The sequence below is a fragment of the Cupressus sempervirens genome, chromosome 8 (assembly GCF_028749045.1).
Source record: "Cupressus sempervirens isolate cs-2001-9-10 chromosome 8, ASM2874904v1, whole genome shotgun sequence".
Classification (NCBI taxonomy): Eukaryota; Viridiplantae; Streptophyta; class Pinopsida; order Cupressales; family Cupressaceae; genus Cupressus; species Cupressus sempervirens.
This window is the reverse complement of record NC_143125.1, coordinates 128,613,812-128,626,067: the sequence shown is the minus strand read 5'-3', so window position 1 is coordinate 128,626,067 and position 12,256 is coordinate 128,613,812.

Below are 12,256 nucleotides of genomic sequence, written 5' to 3'. Positions count from 1 at the left end.
CAAACAAGGTTGATCTTGTGGCTGACTAATTTTCTAGATTGGCAAATTTGTTGCTTGGGGTTTGCTAAAATTTTGGAAGATGCCTCCAAGAAGATTGGACCCGAGGAAAATTGCTAGTGATAGTGATGATATAGAAGAATGGATCTTAGAGAAGGTTAAAGAAGATTTAAGATCTAAGATGAAGGAGGTTAAAGCTAGTTTTAGATATCACATAGCACTAATGAAGAGTGACATGATTGCTGAAATTGTAAGTGCTTTAGGTGGTATACCTAGGCATGTGGGTACTGAAGGAAGTTATGAGGATATTGTTGAAGACTTTGATGCTACTAGATCTAGTGGTGAGGATAGAACTGATTGTGTGGAGAGACCTATGTGAACAAGGCCTGATTAGTTTTCTAGACCTAGATCTCAGTTGAAGCTGAAGATGAAGATGGAGGCTTCTAATTTCTTGAGTACTTTGAATCCTGAACACCTAATTGATTGGATTGGTGAATTGGAAGGATACTTTGAGCTTGATGATATTGAGGATCCACTCAAAGTAAGGTTGGCCCAAACTAAGCTAAAGGGACAAACTACTTTTTGGCAGAAAGAACTACAAAGAGATAGAGAAGAGGAAGGTGAAATGAAGATCACTAAATAGAGGTTGATGGTGACTAAGTTGAAGGATACGTTCATTCCTATTGATTATGAACTTGAGTTGTTTAAAAGGTTACAGAATCTGAAAGAGAAGAATATGACTATGAAATATTATACAGAGGAGTTCTACAAGCTAACTATTCGGTCTAGGCATAGAGAATTGTTAAAAGAGAAGGTATCTTAGTATATTAATGTTTTGAGATTCAATATTTAGGATGAGGGTTGTATGCTAAATATTTATTTAGTTGAGGATGCTTATTGGTATGCTTTGAGAGTAGAAAAGAAGCTAAAGAGGAGGAATCAAGGTAGTTCTCAAGGGAAGGAGAAGTAGGATAGTTCAACACAAGCTAAACTAAAAAAAAAAGATAAATCAAAACATTCTGAACAAAAAAGAAGGATAGGTGGAGGTGGGTTTAGATGTAATTGTTTCAAGTGTGGTTAAGAAGGGCATAGATCATTTGAGTGTCTAATTCATAGGACAAATACTATTATGAATGAGGTTAATGTCCATGATAGTTAACATGAGCAAGGAGAAACCTTGTTGGCTCAGTGATTATTGGTAGGTGAGAGGGCATTGGATTTTGCTCAGAGGACTAGTTTGTTTAGGACTTATTGTAAGTTTGGTGGTAAAGTCTATAAGGTGATTGTGGACAGTGGTAGTACTAATAACCTTATTGCTGAGGAGATGGTTTAGAAACTTTGTTTGAAGAGAGTGAGACATCCTTATCCTTATAGGATTAGTGTGTTGCAAGGTGAACATGCTTTGGAAGGGAGGGAGCAATGTCTTGTTGATTTCCAAATTGGGCAGAATAAGGATCAAGTGATGTGTGATATTGTGGACATGAATAGTTGTCATATGTTTCTTGGTAGACCATGGTAGTATGATTGCAAGGTTGTGCATGATGGCTTATTTATACTTTCCAAAATGGCTTATAGAACATTCTAGAACATACAAAATAGGAAGGCCAACCCAACAATGGTTAGGACATATCCCAAGACAAGATCTCATCATAAATGTCATGATCAAAATAAATCTTGCGAGTTGGCTCACACCAAAAACATAGAAATCATGTCCAAAATGTTGACACTTTCCATCAATAGGAAAACTCAACACCCACTAGAGTTACAGTAACTGAACACCAACTAGAGCTATAGTAATTCAACACCCACTAAGTGCTATAGTAACTCAACACCCACTAGAGCTATAGTAACTTGGCACCCACTAAGTGCTATAAGAACTTGGCACCAACTAAGTGCTACAATAATTCAACACCAACTAGAGCTACACTAACTTAGCACCAACTAAGTGCTATAGTAACTTAGCACCAACTAGATAGCTCGACAACAACATAAGATCCAAAACCACTAGCACTCAATTTCAACATGTAGGATTGCAAGAAAGCCTAGGATGCTCCTGCATCTGACACCGTAGGTTCAAAGAGATGGTCTAATAACTAGAAGAATATCTTCTAGGATTCAACACATAAATCCTAAACTAGTTCTTCACATACATATCCTCCAAATCTTCAACTTGTACACTCTTTCCATTCTTCTTCTTCTTCTTCTACTTCTTCACATCCATCTGAGGTGTACAACATGTCTGCTTTTCATACTAATCTCCAACTATCTCAAGATTTGCTAACTCAACTCGACTACCAATACTCAAATTCCTCCTACTGAGTTCTTCATTCTGCAAAGGAATTATGGAGAAAGATGGTAACTATTGAGAAAGATGGTAGGAAGATTTCCATAATTCCTTTGCAGAATGAAGAACTCAGTAGGAGGAATTTGAGTATTGGTAGTCGAGTTGAGTTAGCAAATCTTGAGATAGTTGGAGATTAGTATGAAAAGCAGACATGTTGTACACCTCAGATGGATGTGAAGAAGTAGAAGAAGAAGAAGAAGAATGGAAAGAGTGTACAAGTTGAAGATTTGGAGGATATGTATGTGAAGAACTAGTTTAGGATTTATGTGTTGAATCCTAGAAGATATTCTTCTAGTTATTAGACCATCTCTTTGAACCTACAGTGTCAGATGCAGGAGCATCCTAGGCTTTCTTGCAATCCTACATGTTGAAATTGAGTGCTAGTGGTTTTGGATCTTATGTTGTTGTCGAGCTATCTAGTTGGTGCTAAGTTACTATAGCACTTAGTTGGTGCTAAGTTAGTGTAGCTCTAGTTGGTGTTGAATTATTGTAGCACTTAGTTGGTGCCAAGTTCTTATAGCACTTAGTGGGTGCCAAGTTACTATAGCTCTAGTGGGTGTTGAGTTACTATAGCACTTAGTGGGTGTTGAATTACTATAGCTCTAGTTGGTGTTCAGTTACTGTAACTCTAGTGGGTGTTGAGTTTTCCTATTGATAGAAAGTGTCAACATTTTGGACATGATTTCTATGTTTTTGGTGTGAGCCAACTTGCAAGATTTATTTTGATCATGACATTTATGATGAGATCTTGTCTTGGGATATGTCCTAACCATTGTTGGGTTGGCCTTCCTATTTTGTATGTTCTAGAATGTTCTATAAGCCATTTTGGCAAGTATAAATAAGGGGCTTGTTGAGTCTTTTGGCAATTCATTTTTGGGAAAATGAAGAGAGATGCAAATTTTGGAAAGCTAGGGTTGTGGCTTGGGAACCAAAGAATTGTTTGGTAGACCTGAGGGTACAAGTGCAGATTCTTCTTGGTGTTCTTATGCAGTTGTGTATCTAGACTAGTTTGGATTGGGTTTGTAAGTTAGATCTTGTTGGAACTTGTAGAACTAATTATTTTGTACTTGCTTTTTGTATTTGGCCCTAACCTAGAAGGCCTTACAACTAGGCATATTGCATTTAATCAGTTATATCTATGATTAGAGAGTTGTGATTTGATACCAGATCTTGCATTATTGCTTCTTGTTGTTGAATTTTCACTATGTGGTTTTATTGTTGGGGGCTAGAACATCTCCTTTGGGGATACTCCTACCTTGCACTACATCATAGAGCTAGAGTTCTTGAGTGTGTGGATAGATCATTGATAGGAAGTTCACACCAAGATCATGGTTTGGGCTATGCATCTATATAGATCACCGACCTGAGGCATTTTGCACTAGAATTTTAGATGAAGTGGGAAAATGCCTCTACAAAGAGAGAATGGGGGGAAATTCAAAGGTATTAAACCTAAGGATTTTAGAACCCTCTAGAGGAAAATGCAAGAATTGATAGAAAATATGCAAAGAGGAATCAGTCTCATTGTAGGAGATGATGAAAGAAAGGATAAAAGGAGACCAAGATGCAATAGAGGAAGTTCTTGTTGAGATAATGGGTGTTGCACACATTGCATAATATTGTTATATTGTATTATTTTATTTTATTATGTAATGTTGAATTTACATGGACATGCAACATGTAAAGATTTCCATGAGATATACTTGATGAGTTGTATTGTAACATTGTGATAATATTTCATGTAATTATTTAATATTGGGAAAAAGAATTAAAAAATTTAATATTAAATTTGGGGTCAAGGGGTTAGGTAGCACATGGTTTATGTAATACCACTTGGTGGTTTTGTGAGATTTGCTACTATATAAGTAGCCACATGGGTAGTTTTTGTATGTGAAGGAAAAGACGAAAAAGCAAGAGTTGAGTAGGAAAAGGCTTGACAGGTTAGCCAAGGGAGCATTTGTGAAGGTTTGAAGCATGGCATGGGATGTGTGGATTCATGCTTGTTCACGTGGATTTCTTGGTAGTGGCTATGGCTTTGAAGGCTTCCATGGTTGTACTACAATGGTGTTTTTGCTTAATAATACATGGTGTTGGATGCTTTTGGAGGTTGGGTTTCTTCCCTCAATGAGAGTTTCTTAGGGTATATCTTTTTTAACAATTTTGTGGGTATTTTATCTATTCTCTTTCATGTGGATTTAATTCCATGTTTATTTTAGATATATGATGGGTTATGTGGAAACAATTATATTCTCTATTACAATTTTCCTTACAAGTGGTATTAGAGCTAGGTTTTATTATTGTAACCCTAAATTGAATCCATGGGAAATGCATGAGAGGATAAAAGAAAGAGAAAGATATATGAGTTGTTTATTGAAGAGCTGAGGGTTTTTTATTTTCCGTTATGATGAGATATTGGTAGATTTTGGGCATGTGACATTGTTGGACAAAACGGATTTCCGGATGTTTCATTTAAATGAGGGTTTTAGGAGGAACTAGCCAAAATAACCTCCTGGGTAAAAAAATACCTCACCATTGGATTCAAATTGACATTTCCATAAATTTTGATAAATAATATGCCTTATTTTGGCCATGTTTAGATGAAATGAAAGAGATTTTTAGTTGTAGCCTACGATGGCTGTCAAATTTAATGCCATCAAATATTTTATCATACAAAAAAGAAATTGTAGTGAAAATGGTAATAAGACTATCTTAGTAAAATGGTCATAACTTTCTCTTAGGATATTGAATTTTAGATTCTTATAAGTGTTTGAAACATAATTTAGAGAACTACAACTTGGTGTAGGTTTAGTTCTATGATTTTGAAATTTTGTTAGGTTTTAAGAGTTCAAAAGTTAGATGTTATTTATTTTGAGCATAGATTAGGGCATAACTTGGGCATACAAAGTCAGATTTTAGACTTTAAGTACTCAAAAAAAGCCCTTAGAGAGCTCTACACATTGGTTCAGATTTGGTGTAGGTTTGGCATGATTTATTTAGTGATATTTTAATCTAAACAGTTTATGGTATATATTGAATATGGTAGCATTATGAGTTTATGAAATTGTATATTTCGGAGATTTAAGATTTGATGTCATTGTATACTTAGTTTATATTTTAGATTGGTCTCATGATGATATGGCTATAAGTGTTTGGTTTGGATATGTATGATGACTTGTTGGATATATAAGTTGTGTAGTGTTGTAAGTAGTCTATGCTTACATATTACATTTATGAATTGGTTATGCATTGTCTTTGCCCATTGATCTTTCATTATTGATAAATATCCAAATTGGTGGCTTGGATTTGGGTTGTCTATGCCCTAAGTCACATGATTTTCTAATTTTTTATTCATGTAGAAGGGATGATATGTTGTTACTACATATGGTCATGGTGGAAGATTGTGGTTGACTATTTTATGCTGAAAGGTTGGACATATTGAGAGCTAGACGCTCAGTTCATGGATGTGATCATGGTGTCATGGATTCTGGCATGAAATAATTGGATTTGCAGGTACATCCTTGATGTTCATTGGTGTGGATTCCTAATTTTGGTTATAGTGATATATCATTCAAGGAGCTCCTGATGTGCACTTTGAGTTCTTTGATGGTTTGATGCCTTGATTGATTCTTATGTTTAGAGGAATTTTTTTTCATCATGATGTCATGGATAGCTTGGATACATAGTTTAGTGGGAGCTTGTGACAGTGATGAGGTGATAGTGTAGGGTCATTTCCTAATTTGGTTTGTAACTTCTTGGTTTGGAGATCTTGGTTTCACTTGGTATTTACACTTTGGTTGTGTGAATGCAAACTTGGTAGATCTTCATGTAGGAGATGGATTTTATGATGCAATAGGTGACTTGGTACCATGGTTGAGTGGGAGTTATTAGCATTGATACATCTATTGAGTGTTTGTAGATGTTGGAGGTTTGTCTTAGATCTCATTGCTGCAAAAGCATCTTTGACATTTGCATGGTGCACTAGTTATCTTCATGGTGTGTGAAGATGATTAGATCTTGAGGACTCATGGGGTTCTTGGTTATCTTCATGGTGTATGGAGATGGTTCTTCATAGTATGTGGAGATGGTTTTTTTACATGGTGTGCGGAGATGGTTGTATCTTGAGGACTCACATGGTTCTTGGTAAAGGTGTGGTTTATGCTTTCATTTGGCATGTTATCCTTAGAGTTAGGATGGTTTCATTATTATTTCATAATATACTTTTGATATGTATTTAGATCTATGACATATTATGGTGTGTTCATATGGAGCATGTTATCTCTTTGGTTGAGATGTTTTAGATCATGTTGTCATGTTTATGTTCCTAAGGCCATGGCTAGAACTTTGACAATGATCTTAGTTTAGCTTCTTAGTATTGAGTACATTGATCATAAGCTAGATACTTCATGATATTGCTATGTTGCATTTGAAGTTGGCATGGATTGATTGGTTACAGGTGCTTTTGGATACTTAGAGACAATGGTGATGCTGATTTCTCTTGGATTAGAGAAGTGCTTGTTGGGAAAATTATTTGATTTCAATAGGAAGTTCAAGAGGCATTCACCTGATATGAACTTGAGAGGAGATTGCTCTTAGATGATTCTTGGTTGGAGACTTGGATATCTTGATGAGCATTCTCATTCCCCAGACTTGGTCTACTTGTCAATTTTCTACTTGAGAGGTATAGCCCATAATTTTTCTCAAGTGCATTATATTTTTGCTTGTTTTTAATGGATATGGATATAGAGCTATGGTACATGAGTTAGTTCTGGAGGGTTAATTTGAAAGATGGTTTAGCATTGGTTATCTCCTTGTGCATATGTCATTATGCTAATTGAGTTTGGGAGATGGTTTTATATTAGGCATATTCCCTGGATTAGAAATGGTTTATGAGTTTGTTCTTGTGAGAGGCTTACATCCATGATTAGTTATATGGTATGGTTTGGGTGTTGTTGTGGCTTCTTGGTTGGGTTTTTATGGAGGAGATCATACTTGCATAGTTTACATCTAGAGGTGTGTGTAGAAGGACATGATATAGGTTATGATAGCATGGTTTCTCTAGTCTTGTTTATCTTCTTGGATGTTCAGTTTCATTTACATTGGATTCAAGATTGGTTGGAGATTGTGATCATTGGTTTGTGCTCATGTATGTCATGTGAGAGATGACATGGTTATTCCTTTATCTCTTTCCTTTTTTGGTTGTGGAGAACTTGGGAAACTGTTGGAGATTTGTTATGAGAGTTGTTCTTGCAAGATTTTTTGGTTTATGTGTTGTGGATGTCCTTGAGACTACATGGATTTACTTCTTTGAGATGTTGTGACTAGATTGGTTATAGATTTGACATTATCTTTTGTAGTGGGAGCTTCTTGGTATATATGTGGTAGGTATTTCTCTTGAGACTTGTGATTGCAGGTTACAGATGGGATATGTTAGTGATGTGAGATTCACTTGGTATACCTTTAGAGGTATGGATAGTTGGATGGGTTTGGCACTTGCTATGGATGTTATTTTAGCTATGGATATTTTGAAAACTATGGATACATGTGATTGCCTTTGGGTCACATTTTTTTGCTTGCCATTTTTTAGTTGGTAATGGATTTTTTGATCTTCTAATGTGACAGGTGGGGTGGCTTTCTCTTTGGATGGCTTCTATATATGTCCACTAGTAGTGGCATAATAGGAAGTTAGATCATTCATATTTAAGATGATGAATACTTTGATTTTGTTATGGGTGCCAAGATGGAGCACTTTGTGTAATTTGATTTGTAATTGTGGATGTGCTAGGAGGGATTGTTCCCTTTCTTCATTTATGTGGCTAAAAATTGACCCTATGCAATGTATACAACAAGTGGGAGATTATTGAGATAATGGGTGTTCCACACATTGCATAATATTGTTATATTGTATCATTTTCTTTTATTATGTAATGTTGCATCTAGATGGATGTGCAACATGTAAAGATTCTCATGGGATATACTTGATGAGTTTTATTGTAACATTGTGATAATATTTCATGTAATTATTTAATATTGGGGGAAAGAATTAAAATTTCCAATATTAAATGTGGGGTCAAGGGGTTAGGTAGCACATGGTTTTAGTGCATAGTTTATGTAATACCACTTGGTGGCTTTGTGGCATTTGCCACTATATAAGCAGCCACAAGGTTAGTTGTTGTGTGTGAAGGAAAATGTGAAAAGTAAGAGTCAAGTGGGCCAAGTCTTGACAGGTTAGACAAGGGAGCATTTGTGAAGGTTGGAAGCATGGCATGGGATGTGTAGATTCATGCTTGTTCACATGGATTGCTTTGTAGTGGCTATGGCTTTGAAAGCTTCCATTGTTGTATTGCAATGGTATTTTTGCTAAATAATACATGATGATGGATGTTTTTGGAGGCTGGGATTTTTTCCCTCAATGAGGGTTTTTCAGGGTATGTCTTGTGTCACAATTTTGTGGGTATATTGTCTATTCTCTCGCATGTGGATTTAATTTTGTGTTTATTTCAGATCTATGATAGATTATGTGGAAATGGTTATATTCTCTATTGCAAGTTTCCTTACAATTCTTAACCCAAAAGAGGCAGAGCTTTGTAAGGCCATTCCCAATATTGGAAAAAGACCTATGCTCGATGTTCCCACATTTTTGAGAAATCTCAACCTAGAGGAATTAATCATCTAGATCAATGAATTGGAAGAATACTTTAACTATGAAGCCCAAATTGAAGGGTCACACAAAGGTCTAGTGTTGGGAGATCTAGTTAGATTGAAATAAGAAAGGAAAGGAAAACATCACCAAATGGGATCATATGGTAGCTAAAATGAAGTAATAGTTTTTCTCATAGATTATGAACTTATTCTCTTGAAGAAAATGCAAGGGTTGAAGCAACCAAAAAAAACTTCTCAAGAGTATACCAAAGTGTTCTAACAAGTTCACATTAGAACCAGCCATGCAAAAGCTAATAAGAAGAAAGTGGCATGTTACCTTAATAGGTTAAGGCCAAGAATTTAAGAGGAGTTGAATCTTTTTTGAGCAGCTAGCATTGAGGAGGCATAGTAGTTTTCCCTAAGAGTTGAGGAGAAGCTAAGTAAAAATTTTGATAACAAAAATAGTAGTAGAGGTCATGGTGGAGGATTAGGCAAATAATATAATGTAGGCTAAAATGATGATAAGAAGAACAAGGATGAGGCTAGAAGTAGGAGTCAAAACTAGAGCATGAATAGTTCCTCTCATTTCCATGATCAAAATAATAGAGATCAGAGAGGAAAAGGTAGAGGGAAAGGGTCTAGATGTCATGCCCAATATTTACAAGGTAGAAACACAACAACAAATTTATTTATTTTGATAGATAACTTAGGAATTTTTATAAAAAGCTATACATTTCCAATTAGATTATCTAATGATTAGAAGTATAGGATATCCAATAGTTATGTTTATGGGATTGCACATGCTTCAATTCCCTATTCAAAGTTATCCAAACTAGGTTGGTTGAAGGTTCATTCGAGATAGGCATCAGACATCAAGGAAGTAGTTTTGTTGATACAACATCATAGTTAGCTAAGAAAGTGAACAACTCTTTTAAGCTCTTGATGTTAGTATACATTATGGTTTACTAATAGTTGTGTCATGGCATTCAACTAGATATGAACTTGAACCCTACATCTAGGGTAGGGAATTATGTTAAAGGGTATACTTATTGAAGATGTAAATATATCTATGTTATGCATTTTGATTAGGGTTGTGCTTAGATTGTCGAACATATTGAATGTTGGCTAGCTATTGTTGGATACAACTATCTAATTGTGTCTTGCCTTTGATGTTACAAAAATGCCATATTAGTTGGTAGATAGTGCTTACTAAGCTTAGTTGGTCAACAAAGAAAATTTCAGAGTCTACCAAGCATTCTTGAAAATTACTCTATGGAGATAGTGTCTACTAAGCTCACTTGGGTGTCGAAGGAAATGTGGTAGAAAGTCAGTGTTAACCAAGTTCACATTGTTAACAAAGTGATGTTAGAGTTTATCGAGTTCACTAGGTCTCCTAAGGATTTTACAGGATTCACAGTGTTAACTGAGCTTCTATTGGTTAACAAAGGAAATCATTTATGAAATAGTGTCTATTGAGCAAGGTCAACTAATGAAGGATCTTATTAATTTGAGAAATAGAGTTTCAAGTATTAATTCCAGCTGACTAAGGTAATGATTATTGGTAATTATAATTTGTAAATGAGTTGACTTATAATCTACATGTATATATGAAAGTTCAAGTTGAGAATTCTAAAGTGTGTGATGAGTGAGCATGCAAGTGTGTTGATTGTTTGAAGAGGAAAGTGTGAAAAAAGTTTGAAGGATGGTTAGATATCCTTGAGGAGTAGCAAAGTAATATTTGATCAATGAGGATCTAATGAAGCAGAATAGAGATTTTTTATCAAAAATTCAGTTGCATCTCATTTAGGTCATTTCATTGTTACTTTATCACCATTGTAGTAGTGATTCTTAAATATCTTAATAGAGTTGGTTTAACAACCATTTATAAATCCTCTAACAAGGTTAAATTTCTATTGAATTATTATAAAGACCTTTTTCAAGGCCACTCCTAATAGGGTGTTAAATTCTCTAACAAGGTCACACCTAATAGTGTGTTTTGTAACCTTTAACCAGCTTGGCTCCTAATAGGGCTCACTTTAGAAGAGTGAAAATTAGTAGCTAGTTACTTTGTGTTTTTTCCCATATTGGATTTCAACGTTAAATCTAGTGTCTCATGTGTTCATGTTATGGTTGCATGTTAATCATTATAAATGTTTAAGATCTATTAAAAGTTAACATACATTGCATCTACCAAGTTACAACATTTTTCTATATGTTTACCAAGTGACAGCAGTAACTAGTTTTATCAAACATCTAAGGGATCTATTGATTTTTTTTTGTGGCAACTGATTCACTCCGCCCCCCTCCCCCTAGTTACTCCATTTATATTTCCAACAATTGGTATCAGAGCTTTTGGTTCTTGCACGAAGGGTTTCAAGGACCTAAGCTAAAGATCAGGATGTCTTATGAGAGAGAAATTTTGAGGCTTAATAGGGATAACTTTTTTGCATGGCAAGGATTGATGAGACTTCATCTGGCTTCCATTGGAGATACAAGATTGAAATATCATGATGAATAATATACAACTACTTTTGGTGCATTATCTATTAATGAAATTGTGGAGAAGATGACTCATAACACCATGATGATTGACATTGCATTTGCTCCAAGCTATGAAGAATTTGATAATATCAAGGACTACAAAATAGCCTTTGAAATGTGGAACAAGCTGAAAGATATCTATGGAGGTGATGACAACGTGAGGAGAGAAAAAGTAGAAAGTCTAAGAGGACAATTTGATCAGATGAGAATGAGAGAGGATGAAAACATTGCCAAATATGTTGAAAGGGTCAAAGCAAGTGTTAGTACAATCAAAGCTTCTAGAGGAAATATTAAGGAAGAAATAATTGTAAGTAAAGTTCTTAGAACACTGCTTCCCATTTATGCAATTAGAGTATCTGCAATTCAAGAAAGAAGATGTGAAGCAAATAATAAGATAAATCTAGATACCATAGTAGGAAGATTGACAGCCTTTGAGCTAGATAACTATGATAATTATGTTCTAGCTTCCAAGAACATTGAATCAACATTTGAAGCCAAGATTTCACTCAAATAAAAGGGAAAGAAGATAAAGGATACTCAGTCAGAAAGTGAGGAAGAATCAGATGAAAGTTTTGATAGTGATCTTAAAGTTGGTGAATCTCTACTTGCACAAAAATATTCTAGAGGCAAACGGAAATACAAATTTAAAGTTCCCCTAATCTATTTTTCATGTGAGGAAATTGTTCATATTGTTGCCAGGTGCCCAAACAAGAAAAGAAAGGATGAGAAGAAAGATCA